Genomic DNA, 14174 nt, shown 5'->3' with positions numbered 1-14174 from the left:
AAGTCTCCATGGTTTTCGGGTCCTACGTTTCTAGTCGAAGATTCACTAAACTGGCCCGCCACTGGTGGAAACCTTGATATTGACATGGACGTGGTTAACTCGGAGAATCGGAAAAGTTTGTTTGCTGCCGTACACGAGACAAATAATATCCTCAACATCGTCGATAATATCAGCTCGTACACTCACAGTCTGCGTCTCATTGCTTGGATGATTAGGTTCATAAGGAGATGTCGGAAACAATCGACGTTTACCACAACCTCACCGACGCCAGATGAACTTCGTTTTGCTTCACATTGCCTTATTTGGAACATTCAACAAACTCAATTTGTAGAGGACATCCGTTTACTTCAGAAGCAAAAACCATTAAAAAGCAGCTTAAAGTTTCTTACTCCCTTTTTAGAAGTCGTGAACGGATTCGAACTTATCAAGGTTGGTGGACGTTTGGAATACTCAGACCTACAAGACGGTCAAAAACATCCGTTGCTGCTGCCTAGTCAGTCCAAATTTGTATGGAACTATATTCGCCATTTGCATCTTCGGAACTATCACGCTGGACCTAAAGCCCTAGTCGCTCTCATTCGTTTGGAGTATTGGATCGTTAACGCCAGAGACTTGGCACGTAGAATTGTTCGCTCCTGTGTACACTGCGTTCGCTACAGACCGAAGCTGCTACAACAACTCATGGGCTCATTACCGCCTACGCGACTCGCTCCGGCTCGACCCTTTGAACGCTGTGGAGTTGACTTTTGTGGACCCATCAACACATATCTACGCATTCGAGGAAAGGGACCTACAAAAGCATACATAGCCGTGTTCGTTTGCCTTCTCACCAAGGCCGTTCACATCGAAGTAGTCTCTGATTTGTCAACAAAGGCGTTCTTAAACGCATTGAAACGGATGGGAGGTCGTCGCAAGCTGCCGACAGACATCTTCTGCGATAATGCCACTAACTTTGTAGGGGCATCGAATCAACTGCAGGAACTAAAAAAGTTTATGTTTTTAAAGCAGACCCAAGATGAAATCTATAAATTTTGCGCATCGCGAAGAACCCTATATCCCTCATCGTGGTTAATAAGCCCCCCTATGAAATTCTCATTAAGAGCGTTAGCTGCCGTTACTGCACTGGAAGTGCTCCGCTTACGTAAGCAGACTGAAATATTATTTCGAATCTTAATGAGTTCTAACTTCTTATAATTGAAGAATAGTTTGTCAGTTCTACAACCTCTCCTATCTACATTTCGAAGCTCTGATCTAACAATGGTTGTAAAACTTTGCGAAGATTGTCTTTTGGCGCCTGCATAAATTGTGGGAAAGGATAACTCTTCCGAGTCAATGTCTAGAATCATGTCGAGAGGTCGTTGGCCTTGACCTGGTGCGATCTTGATAATCCTATCATCAAATGGTATGTTGTTTTCAAGCAGAGTTTCCTGACCTCCAGGGTTGAGCTCTTCGGCTTCTACTTCCTCGTCGGGATGGGCCGGCTCCGTATCTACATTCCTATCTCTATTCTGCATACTTTCTAAAAAGGCTGCGTCTGCTTGAGATGCTACGAAAGGAACAATATCGGATGTGAAACCAGAGATCCATTGCTCGTTAACTACAACATTATGCTTTTTATACAAATCTGTGGTAACTAAATAACGAAGTGCTTCAAAAATTTTGGAAGGTCTAATGGTTTCAGCCATGAAAGCATGAAGATACTCTTTTCTGCGTTTGAGGTGGAGCTGAATTACCTGGGCTTCATGGAAAGCTCGTGGAAGCTCCTTCACGATATCGCTTACCGAAATAGGGACGTTTACCACTGCCCCTTTAATGGCATTTTGACCTCGCCCCCCAGGCAATATAGGCTTAATTATCATAAATGGAAGTCGAGGAGAAATCAGTCGTTCCTCTAATGGAGTAAGCCCCTTTAAGCAGTCGGGCAGCATGGGGAAATCTAATTCATTGAAGAAAAGCTTAGGCTTTATACGCTTCTTAAGGTTGCTATGACATGTTCTGCAGAATTTTAATGTTGGGCAATCAGAAGGGAATTCTAAAAGGCTTTCAAGAGCGAAAATTTCACCACTAAACTCGCAATCACTTTCTAAAAGGACGCGAGGAATCTTACAAATTTGTTTGGGGAACCACAGGCCTTTGCAAGAAAGGCAAACCTGATCAGGACCCAGCTTTACATTCCTGTTATAAACTACTTTCAGAGCTTCTAGGCCACTAAGCCTGATTCTGGGTTCTATCTGAGCCCTATCTTCCTGGGAGATATTTGCTCGTTCCTGCTGCATTCGGGAGGCGTTTCTTAAATTTTGCTCAACTCTATTGCTGCTATCGCTCCTATATTGGCTTACTCTCTGACTAGCAGTTCTGGCAGCGTCAATTTCTAACTGTCGTGCTGCGGCACGAGCAGCTTGGCGTGCCAGAGTGTCTCGCGCTCGCGAGATACGCCTACGATCTACTAAGCTCCGTTCTTGGACCCTGCGAACTCTATCCTGCTCCCTTTTTAACATGCGTCTCCTTTCATTATTTAAACGTATGCGTTGTCGCCTCTCTGTGTTCCGTTCCTGCTCTCTTGTCCTATAGTCCAAGTCCTGTCTACGTCTGGACCGACGCACAGTATTGGCCACTTGCTCCTCGTGTATAATCTGTGCGTCTGTGCGCCTAACTATATGTTCTACAGTATTTTGTTCCTGCTCTCTTGTCCTATAGTCCAAGTCCTGTCTACGTCTGGACCGACGCACAGTATTGGCCACTTGCTCCTCGTGTCTAATCTGTGCGTCTGTGCGCCTAACTATATGTTCTACAGTGTTTTGTTCCTGCTCTCTTGTCCTATAGTCCAAGTCCTGTCTACGTCTGGACCGACACACAGTATCGGCCACTTGCTCCTCATGTCTAATCTGTGCGTCTGTTCGCCTAACTATATGTTCTCCTGTATTCTGTTCTTGCTCTCGTGCAATATAGTCCGAGTCCTGTCTTCGTCTGGACCGACGCACAGTATCGGCCACTTGCTCCTCGTGTCTAATCTGTGCGTCTGTTCGCCTAACTATATGTTCTACAGTGTTTTGTTCTTGCTCTCGTGCCCTATAGTCCGAGTCCTGTCTTCGTCTGGAACGACGCACAGTATCGGCCACTTGCTCCTCGTGTCTAATCTGTGCGTCTGTCCGCCTAACTATATGTTCTCCTGTATTCTGTTCTTGCTCTCGTGCCCTGTAGTCCGAGTCCTGTCTTCGTCTGGAACGACGCACAGTATCGGCCACTTGCTCCTCGTGTCTAATCTGTGCGTCTGTCCGCCTAACTATATGTTCTCCTGTATTCTGTTCTTGCTCTCGTGCCCTGTAGTCCGAGTCCTGTCTTCGTCTGGAACGACGCACAGTATCGGCCACTTGCTCCTCGTGTCTAATCTGTGCGTCTGTCCGCCTAACTATATGTTCTCCTGTATTCTGTTCTTGCTCTCGTGCCCTGTAGTCCGAGTCCTGTCTTCGTCTGGAACGACGCACAGTATCGGCCACTTGCTCCTCGTGTCTAATCTGTGCGTCTGTTCGCCTAACTATATGTTCTACAGTGTTTTGTTCCTGCTCTCGTGCCCTATAGTCCAAGTCCTGTCTTCGTCTGGACCGACGCACAGTACCGGCCACTTGCTTCTCATGTCTAATCTGTGCGTCTGTTCGCCTAACTATATGTTCTACAGTGTTTTGTTCCTGCTCTCGTGCCCTATAGTCCGAGTCCTGTCTTCGTCTGGACCGACGCACAGTATCGGCCACTTGCTCCTCATGTCTAATCTGTGCGTCTGTTCGCCTAACTATATGTTCTCCTGTATTCTGTTCTTGCTCTCGTGCCCTATAGTCCGAGTCCTGTCTTCGTCTGGACCGACGCACAGTATCGGCCACTTGCTCCTCGTGTCTAATCTGTGCGTCTGTTCGTCTCAGTACATGTTCGGCGGTATTTTGTGCCTGCTTTGTAGCCCTATATTTCTTCTATATTCTCTACATGTTGGTTCCGTAAACGTACGGACTGACGCACGGACACTTGTCCTTTATTCTGTGCATTTATGCCATCACTATTGCCCACAGTATTCTCTACCTGTTCACCAGGGATGGCTGCCTGCTCTTCCTGACCTACACCGGAAACCTGCCAAGCAGTCTCTTGATTTGGTCCCTCCGTCTCTAGCTCTTGGTTTCTAACTGGTTCAACGAACTCAGGGTCTGCATCTATTACATTTTCAACAATTTCTAAATTTTCTAAATTTTCTGAATTTCTATCTCTATTAGATCTGTATCTAAATTTGCGTCTCTGAGACAGCTGCAAAGCAGATATCTTATTCTTACGAGGCATGATAAAATGTATGTAAAATATAATTAAATAAAAAAAAATAAGAAAAACTATATAGTAAATATATAATATATGTATAGTGACATATCCATAATTCCCCACATCCCATACACATTATGTTTATGTACAATTCATCCACCCCATCCACACAAGTAACAGGACCCCACTCAAGAATCAATAACTGTTTCTTCCCATACTCCAAGCTAGGGCCCCCCATAATATAAACAATGGACCACACTCTCGAGAAATCGATTCTTTAGAATCACGCCACTCATGAGGACCAATCAAAGCTAGACATAAAACCAAGGAGTATCACATTCCTAGCTCCGTCATGTAATGCAACACCGATCGCCAGCAGTGGATGCCTTTCATCAAAGCCGACGCATCCCCAAATATCGATCCAGGCACGTACGCCACCGACACGAAGATGCAGCCGAGGAAAGCAACGCCCGAAGCCAGAGTCGGGAGTTCCAAGAGAAGGGCTCATGGAAACTAGCCAGCAGCAGAGAGATCAGTTCCGTTTGAGACAAGCAGACCCAAAGTCAAGTCGGGGAATTCATTTAAATCTTGTGACATAAAGATATTTAAGTTGTAAAATAAAAGTCTTTTTTAAAAACTTAAAATCGAGTTGCGGATATTTAACTGGTGCAGTCGGTAGGATTTCGTTTAAAATTAACTCCTATATTTCGGTAATGGTCAGCTTGTGTAATTTCTAATTACTGTGATCACGTAATCCCGGAATCGTTAATAAAATTGTGAAATCCGCCAAAGAACCTATGTGTTACGAGCACATACGATTTGCAAAACTAAAATTAAGTGAACTGAAGTAAGCGGAGATAGTGATCCACCAAGAACAGTGAAACACTAAATACAAAATCAAAAAACTTACAAGTGAACCAAAATAAAGTTAAAAACTACTGAAAACAAAACAAAACCCAATCAACACCAACAACATGGCGTTACCACCACTATCATTGAGCGAAATCCACTTGAACCAGGCACTGCTGTCGATCAGACAAATACCTGCCTATGACGGTTCATCTGGACAGCTAAGCTCATTTATAAAACGAATGGAATATGTATGCGGATTATATCCAACTGAAGATCTTCGCCAACAAAGGATCCTATTTGGAGCGACCGAGATCCAACTGTCAGGAGAGGCACAACGCATATCGCAAATGATACAACCAAACACGTGGCTCGAACTGAAGACGGCGCTGATTAACGAGTTCAAAAATCACACACCATATGAAGAACTCCTACGACAACTATACACCACCAGATTCAACGGCAGTCTTCGTAAGTTTATAGAAGAATTAGAGATAAAAGCATTATTAATAAACAATAAGCTATACTTAGAAAACATACCAGAAAATAATGTCATTTATAAAAACGCTTTGAACAACACAATTAAAGATGTCATTACTCGAAAACTTCCTGACAGAATGTTCATGACCTTAGCAAGAAAAGATATTACCACATTGTCTAATCTTAAGAAGGCAGCACAAGAAGAAGGATTGTACGAAGCTAGTACAACAGATTCAGGTACAAATAAAGATCAATCGAAATCGTCTCAATCAAATCGAAAGAATGTTGGAAACTATTATCCAAATTATAATACTACTAACTATCACAATCAAACTCAGAGTTCATCTGGAACAGGTCAGACTAATCGAACAAATCAAAATCAAAATTCCCAAAATCCTGGATTATACAATGAGTTCAAAAATTCCTTGAATCAAGGTAGGGCTCAGAATCCATTCAATCAGCAAATATCTCAAAACCAAGCTAGTGGGAGTGGACCCAACCAACCTACTAAAAGAGGGAGGGAGAGCCAGAGTGGCCAAACGAAGATGGACGTAAATTTTCATCAAGCCGCCTCGGAAGAAACCGAGGAGGACCCTATATAAACATTACCATTAATAAAAGAATATTAAGGTGTATCGCTGACTCGGGATCATCGATCAACATCATGAAAGAAAATTATACAGATTCCGAGATAAAAGACGATAACCTTACGGTCCATACCATCAATGGACCTGTCCGTTTAACTAAGAGTATAATGAGGAATGCGAACAAAACATGTCCGTCCGAACAAAAGTTCTACATACATAACTTTTCCGAAAATTATGATATTTTATTAGGAAGAGAATACTTGATGGCAAGTAAAGCCGTCATCGATTACAGAAATGACACTGTAACACTAGGAGCTAGGTCGTACCCAATCATTCAGAGTGGAGAAGCTATTGAAGCCGGCAAGACCGCACAGAAGTGCACTGATCCCTCTACAAAAGAAGAGAAGATCGCACCTAAGTGCCTTGACCCATCTCCAGAGGGAGATCAATACTTCGCTTCCGCTCTAGACAATGAATTAAGGGAATGTAATCAATTAAGATTGGAACACTTAAACGACGAAGAGAGGGAAGAGTTAAAGAAGGTCTTATATGAGTTTAAGGATGTGCAGTACAGAGAAGGTGACAATTTGACTTTCACAAGTACAATCAAGCACGAGATCAAAACTCAACATGAAGACCCGGTCTACAGACGACCATACAAATATGCCCAGATACATGATCAGGAGGTAAACCAGCAAATCAAAGATATGATCAGGCAGGGAATAATTCGAAAGTCGAATTCTCCTTACTGCTCGCCCATATCTATGATTCCGAAGAAGATAGATGCTTCAGGAAAGCAAAAATATCGAATGGTAGTAGACTATAGAAGTCTAAATGAAATAACAGTTAAGGACAAATTCCCAACTCCACGAATGGATGAAATCCTAGACAAACTAGGTAAATGTCAGTATTTTACGACAATCGATTTAGCAAAAGGTTTCCATCAAATACCCATGGAACCTAGCTCAATCCCCAAAACTGCGTTCTGCACTAAGCATGGACATTACGAGTTCACTCGTATGCCCTTTGGGCTAACCACTGCCCCAGCTAACTTCCAAAGATGTATGAACAATCTGCTAGAAGAGTTAATCTTCAAAGATTGCTTTGTATACTTAGATGACATCATTATATTTTCCACTTCTTTGGGAGAACACTTGTTGTCACTAAGGAGAGTATTTGGAAAGTTGAGAGACGCCAACTTGAAGCTACAAATGGATAAATGTGAATTCATGAAAAAGGAAACTGAATTCCTAGGTCATGAAGTCACTACTGAAGGAATAGTACCAAATCCAGGCAAAATCTCTGCCATTGTCAAATTTCCAATACCAGAAACGACTAAACAAATAAAGTCATTCTTAGGTCTGTGCGGGTTCTACAGGAAATTCATTCCTAATTTTGCAAACATAGCAAAACCCATGACACTCAAACTAAAGAAAGGAGCTGTCATAGACCCCAAGGAAGAAAGGTACGTCGAGGCATTTGAGAGACTAAAAGTACTCATCACCTCAGACCCTATCCTTGCGTTCCCAGACTTTGACAAAATGTTCACGGTAACAACCGACGCTAGTAACATAGCATTGGGAGCGGTTTTGTCATAAGAACACAAACCGATCTGCTACGCTAGCAGAACCCTAAATGAACATGAAATAAACTATTCAGCCATCGAAAAGGAATTATTAGCGATCGTATGGGCAACCAAGTATTTCCGTTCATACCTGTTCGGTAGAACATTCGAGATACAAAGCGATCATAATCCCTTGATTTGGTTGAACAACCTCAAGGAGCCAAATATGAAATTACAAAGGTGGAAAATAAAACTGAATGAGTTTGATTTTAAAATGAAATATCTACCAGGCAAAGAAAATCATGTAGCTGATGCCTTATCAAGGGTAAAGATTAATGAAAATCTCCTTGGAGAAGCTTCCAATAGCGTTGGTGCAACTGTACATAGCGCACAGGAAGACAATCTAAATCACATTGCTATCACGGAAAGACCAATTAACTATTACAATCGGCAAATTGAGCTAATAAAAGGCAATGAAGATAAGGTAGAAACAATTCGTTATTTTCACAAGCTAATCATCAAGATCACGTATAAGGAAATGACTAACACCTTAGCGAAGGATATAATAAAGGAATATCTATGCACCAAAAAGAGCGCATTATATTTCCATAACGAAATAGATTTTCCTCCATTCCAAAAAGCCTATTTAGAAATCATTAATTCTAACAATATAACCAAAGCTATTAAATCAAGCACGAAACTCCTAGATATTCAGAATTACGCTGAATTAAAAGAAACCATATTAAAGAATCATAAAGGCTTACTCCATCCAGGGATAGAGAAAACCGTCAATTGGTTTAGCGGAAAATACTATTACCCGGATTATCAAAAACTATTCCAAAACATCATAAACGAATGTCCTACTTGTAATATTGCCAAAACAGAGCATAGAAATACGAAGTTGGCATTCGAAACTACACCGGAAATACTGAACATCAGAGAGAAATACGTCATAGATTTCTATATGGTTGGTAACCAACAGTTCCTATCATGTATTGACGTATACTCGAAGTTTGCCACTCTTGTAGAAGTAAAAAGTCGTGACTGGTTAGAAGCAAAAAGAGCCATCATGAAAGGTTTTAACGAGATGGGCAAACCAATTGAAATCAAAGCCGATTATGATTCAGCTTTTATGTGCACAGCATTGCAAGCATGGCTGAATGCGGAAAACGTCAAAATAGAGATCACTTCCAGCAAAAATGGAATATCTGACGTAGAAAGATTTCATAAAACAGTAAATGAAAAATTAAGAATAATATCTAGCGAGGATAACCCAGAAGATAGATTCACGAAGTTTGAATTAATTCTTTATACTTATAATCATAAAACCAAACATAATACCACAAATAGGACACCAGCTGATATATTCATTTATGCAGGCTCACCTGATTATGACACCCAACTAAATAAAGTGAATAAAATCACTCAATTAAATAAAAACCGCATAGAGTATGAAGTAGATACCCGCTATAAACTATCACCTATAGTTAAGTCTAAGGTAACAAATCCTTTCAAAAGGACGGGCGAAATTAGACAGGTAGACGAAAAACATTATGAAGAAAAGAATAGGGGTAGGAAAATAACTCATTATAAATCAAAATTCAAGAAAAAGAAGAAATCTAATAGAAGCAAATATAATAATTCCAGAGAAACCGAGGAAGTTAATGGAATCGGCGAACTTCAACACAATTAAAATCCTCATCTTCCTCATAATTACCATCGTAATGGCACAGGGCCAAAACATAGAAATAAATCCTATAAAATCCCAAAACGGATATATGATATTCAAAACTGGATCGATTAACATACCTATCAATTACGAATACCATTATCTTACTGTTAATGTAACTAAAACCGAAGAACTATACCAAAATTTATTAATGCAAGCCACTAAATTCCAGGACATAATCCAAATAAAATATCTAGTAGACAAATTGCAAAGAGAAATGAACGGGCTAAAAATAACCAAAAGAAATAAAAGAGGCCTAATCAATATAGTAGGAACAGCCTACAAATATCTCTTTGGAACACTAGATCAGGAAGATAAAGTCGATTTGGAACAAAAAATAGAAAATTTAGCCAGCCATAGCATTCAAATGAATGAACTAAATTTGGTAATAGATGCAGTTAATAGCGGAATAAACGTTATAAACAAACTAAATGAAGAAAAAGACAGGAATCACCAAATATAAATTTTGATATTCAATCTACAACATTTCACAGAATATATCGAAGATATAGAACTAGGTATGCAATTAACTAGGCTCGGTATATTTGATCCAAAATTATTAAAACAAGACTACCTGGAACAAATAAATTCTGAGAAAATACTAAATATAAAAACCTCCACATGGCTAAAATCCGATACCAACGAAATTCTAATAATTTCCAACATTCCCAAAGACATTACAAAAGTACCAATCTATAAAATCGTTCCGTATCCAGACGAATTAAATAACATGTTAACAGATATGAAATACGACAAGTACTACATAAAAAATGAAGAAGTATTTGTTAAAGAAACTAGATTGAAAACCAATGACCATTGTATAAAAGGAATTTTAATGCAAATTCCCACTAAATGTCCATATTCCAAAACTTTTCAAAACTTTCAAATAAACTTTATTGAACCCAATATACTAATCACATGGAATCTTCCAAAAACAACGCTAAACCAGAATTGTGTAAACCAAGAAATCATAGCGGAAGGAAATACCATTATAAAAATCTACAACTGTTCAATCCAATTAAATGAATTTACAATATCAAACACAATGTTAGATTTTGCCCAGAATGTTTATGTCAACAACAACATAACTAAAATAAAACCACTGTCGTATGTCCAAACTAATGAAATAATTATGCAATACACCAAATATAGTAACCTATTACAAATAAGTCTACTAATTTCATTTGTCATAATTATATTAGTACTACTAAGTTATGTAGCTCTTAAATTTAAGAAAACTTCTAAAAGATTCACGGTTAAATGTATTAACCCTATAATAGAAGCAGAAGAGGAACCAACCCCAGCCACCGCACTTGACACCCCGTCACTATACCCGAGGGTAATCGCCTAGGGACAGGCTAATAACAAACGTTGGGGGAGTGACATATCCATAATTCCCCACATCCCATACACATTATGTTTATGTACAATTCATCCACCCCATCCAAACAAGTAACAGGACCCCACTCAAGAATCAATAACTACGGCCCCCCATAATATAAACAATGGACCACATTGTTTCATCAACATTAGAATCACGCCACTCTCGAGAAATCGATTCTTTAGAATCACGCCACTCATGAGGACCAATCAAAGCTAGACATAAAACCAAGGAGTATCACATTCCTAGCTCCGTCATGTAATGCAACACCGATCGCCAGCAGTGGATGCCTTTCATCAAAGCCGACGCATCCCCAAATATCGATCCAGGCACGTACGCCACCGACACGAAGATGCAGCCGAGGAAAGCAACGCCCGAAGCCAGAGTCGGGAGTTCCAAGAGAAGGGCTCATGGAAACTAGCCAGCAGCAGAGAGATCAGTTCCGTTTGAGACAAGCAGACCCAAAGTCAAGTCGGGGAATTCATTTAAATCTTGTGACATAAAGATATTTAAGTTGTAAAATAAAAGTCTTTTTTAAAAACTTAAAATCGAGTTGCGGATATTTAACTATATGTATATAATAATAATAATAATTATAATTATCAGGCAGGCTCCGTTTTTCATTTACTTTTGCGGATTACGTTTTCAGCCAAAACGTTTCGTTTTCGTTTTAAGGTGCTCCAGTTTTCACATATTTTTTTTATCGATATGTTTCTTTTTTCATCGTTTCTGGCAAACAAAAACAGCTGACCTGGCTGCTTTGTAAAAATACAGCGTGATTAAAATGCCTTTTATTTTTTCAATTGCTTGTTTTGAAGCAAAACGATTGCAGAAATTACGTGATCTAAGAAGATCTAGACATCTTAGATGCAACACTTGTGTATTTATCATGTCTGACGAACTGTGAGTAACAGCATGCGTATTGAAAATTAAATTGCTAATGGTAAAGCTTTCAGATTTGTGAAGTCATTTCGGATCGACAAAAAAAAATTTAAAAATGATTTTGGAGAAAGTTCAACCCCATTTAGGTGTTACCAGGAAGTTATCTCCCTCTACGCAATTGGCTTCAGTAATGCGATATCTCGCCACTGGCTGCTACCAGTGGGCAGTTGCCAAAGACCACCATATAAACATTGGACGCAGTACATTTGGAAAGATTCTTCACAAACTTATTCCGTTGATGGACAGGCTGTTATGTGTTGAGTTCATTTCGTTGCAGATGAATAATCATCAATTGCAACAATCATATGAATATTTCTATCGAAACTTTAAATTGCCTCGAATTGGTGCCTGTGTGGATGGAACTCACATCAGAATACTAAAGCCTGTACAAAACCACTCCGTGTTCTATAATAGGAAAGGATTTTATAGCATGAATGCCATGGTGGTGTGTAACTACAACATGGAGATAATTGCTATTGATGCCACGCACCCTGGTTCCTGCCATGACTCCTTCATTTGGAATCACTCCCCTGCTAGGGAATATTTATCCACGACCATTAATGGGTTTGTTTTGGCTGATTCGGGCTACGCTCTAGAGAGTTTTGTTCTGACTCCTTATAGGAGCGCGGAGATAGCCACCTATCAGCACAGATTCAACATAAAGCATACTGGAGCACGAAATATTATAGAACGCACCATTGGAGTCCTTAAAAGCCGTTTCCGTTGCTTGCAACGCACTTTAAATTACCCACCAATATTTTGTTGCCAAATTATAAATGTATGCTGTGCCCTGCACAATATTTGTAGAAGACGTAATGTCTTAATCGAGGAGGATGTTCGATTTGACGACCCTTTAGACACTGAAAATGAATTCGACGACACTGAAAATAATGGATCATCTATACGCGATGAAATAGCTCAGGCCATTCCTTATTAAAATGCAAAATTTTTCATGTTTTCTTCTTTATGTCATTCGATATTCTTTATAACTAATAAAGCTAAGTTTCACAAAAAAACTAATAGGAAACTAATTATTTCGCAAATTTGTCCAAAATTTGGCTAAATTTGTCTACAAGCGCCTTTTGGACCTCGAGCTTCTCCTTCTCTAAGGATTCCATTCGTTCGAAATGTTCCGAAATTTTCTTGGAAATTGCCGACATTTCATCCAGCTGAGCAGCGCAGAGATCGTTGAGGTCCATGGTCTGCGCTGGTCTAGTTCGACGGCGCTTCGGCATGGGCTCCTCCTTCTCTGAGGGTTCGTCCTTCTCTGAGGGTTCCTCCTCAATGGGGTCTTCCATCACGCACTTAACCCCAGTGTCGGCCTCCTTGGTCGTACGGGGGGGAAGTCCATACGCTGGCCCACCTACTCCTTCCACCATTTCGTAGAGGCCACATAGCTTGGCCACTTCCTCCTCCAATTCCCCAAGCGATTGCTGAGCGAAGGGCCCTCCACCTGTAGCTCGAGTTTCTGATTTGTTTTTCGCCATCTTCTTGCGGATGTTTGTTTTCCAATCTGCCCAAACCTGAAATTGTAGAATTGAATATATGTAGTAGTGTGCTACCTTTTGTTGTGCAACACATACCTTTTTCCAACCCAATGCGTCCTTGATTGGCGGCCCAACAGCATTGAGAGCGCCGCAAAGCTCTGCCCACTTGGCATCGACAACAACTCGGTCGCCCTTCACAAATCCTTTTGCCAAGTCCGGGTTGTCTTTCATAAAACCCACCAGGATTTCATCTTAAAGAGGTGATTTATGCTTTCCCCTGGATATAAAGAACAAAGCGGTAATTTTGAAATAAAAAATTAATTTGCTGCACTTACATTTTGAAGTCCGAATTAAATTGGGCGGGAAACAGCTGTGCTCACCCAGATGTTCTGTTAAGCGCATGTTACAAGCACAGTCTGAGCTGTTACATGCACATTTGTGCTGTTATACGCAAAAATTGATTACTTGCCAACGTTCCGATAACCAAATCGGAATGCGTCAGCTGCTTACACCAAAACGAAATTTGTTGTTGCTGTGGCCAATTTTGTCCGAACCAAATTTGAGGTTGGGTTAAAATAAAATTATTTATAAAAAAAGCACAAGTTAAATTACCCTGATATAGGTATCAAGTTTATGTTAATGCATCAATAAGTCATCTATTTTTTTCCTTTTGCAATTAGGGTTCGTTTTGTTGTATAAAAAGCCGTTTACTTTTCATTTCGTCAACGAAAATGTTTTCGTTTTGAAAACGAAGAAATCTTGCGGAATGGGAAAAAGAGAGCCCCAATTTATGTGATTTCAAAAGTAAATCGGAAAACTTTTGTGAAAGTGAAAAACGGAGCCTGGCTGTATATATATA

At 40.2% G+C, this 14174-nt stretch overlaps 1 long non-coding RNA gene across 2 annotated transcripts; it reads left to right on the top strand.

The window, feature by feature from the left end:
• Positions 1 to 11581: 11581 nt before the first annotated feature.
• LOC117186567 lies at positions 11582 to 14154 on the top strand. 2 transcript variants are annotated; one of them, XR_004471576.1, is made up of 3 exons: positions 11591 to 11789; positions 11843 to 13879; positions 13996 to 14154. It is a non-coding gene; the product is annotated as an uncharacterized LOC117186567 (long non-coding RNA). The 2 variants fall into 2 exon arrangements; XR_004471575.1 differs by lacking the exon at positions 13996 to 14154 and having other exon boundaries at positions 11582 to 11789; positions 11843 to 12848.
• The last annotated feature ends 20 nt before the right edge of the window (positions 14155 to 14174 follow it).

The sequence above is a fragment of the Drosophila miranda genome, chromosome XR (genome assembly GCF_003369915.1).
Source record: "Drosophila miranda strain MSH22 chromosome XR, D.miranda_PacBio2.1, whole genome shotgun sequence".
Classification (NCBI taxonomy): domain Eukaryota; kingdom Metazoa; phylum Arthropoda; class Insecta; order Diptera; family Drosophilidae; genus Drosophila; species Drosophila miranda.
The sequence above is the reverse complement of the archived record's forward strand: the minus strand, read 5'-3'. Positions and strand labels throughout refer to the sequence as shown.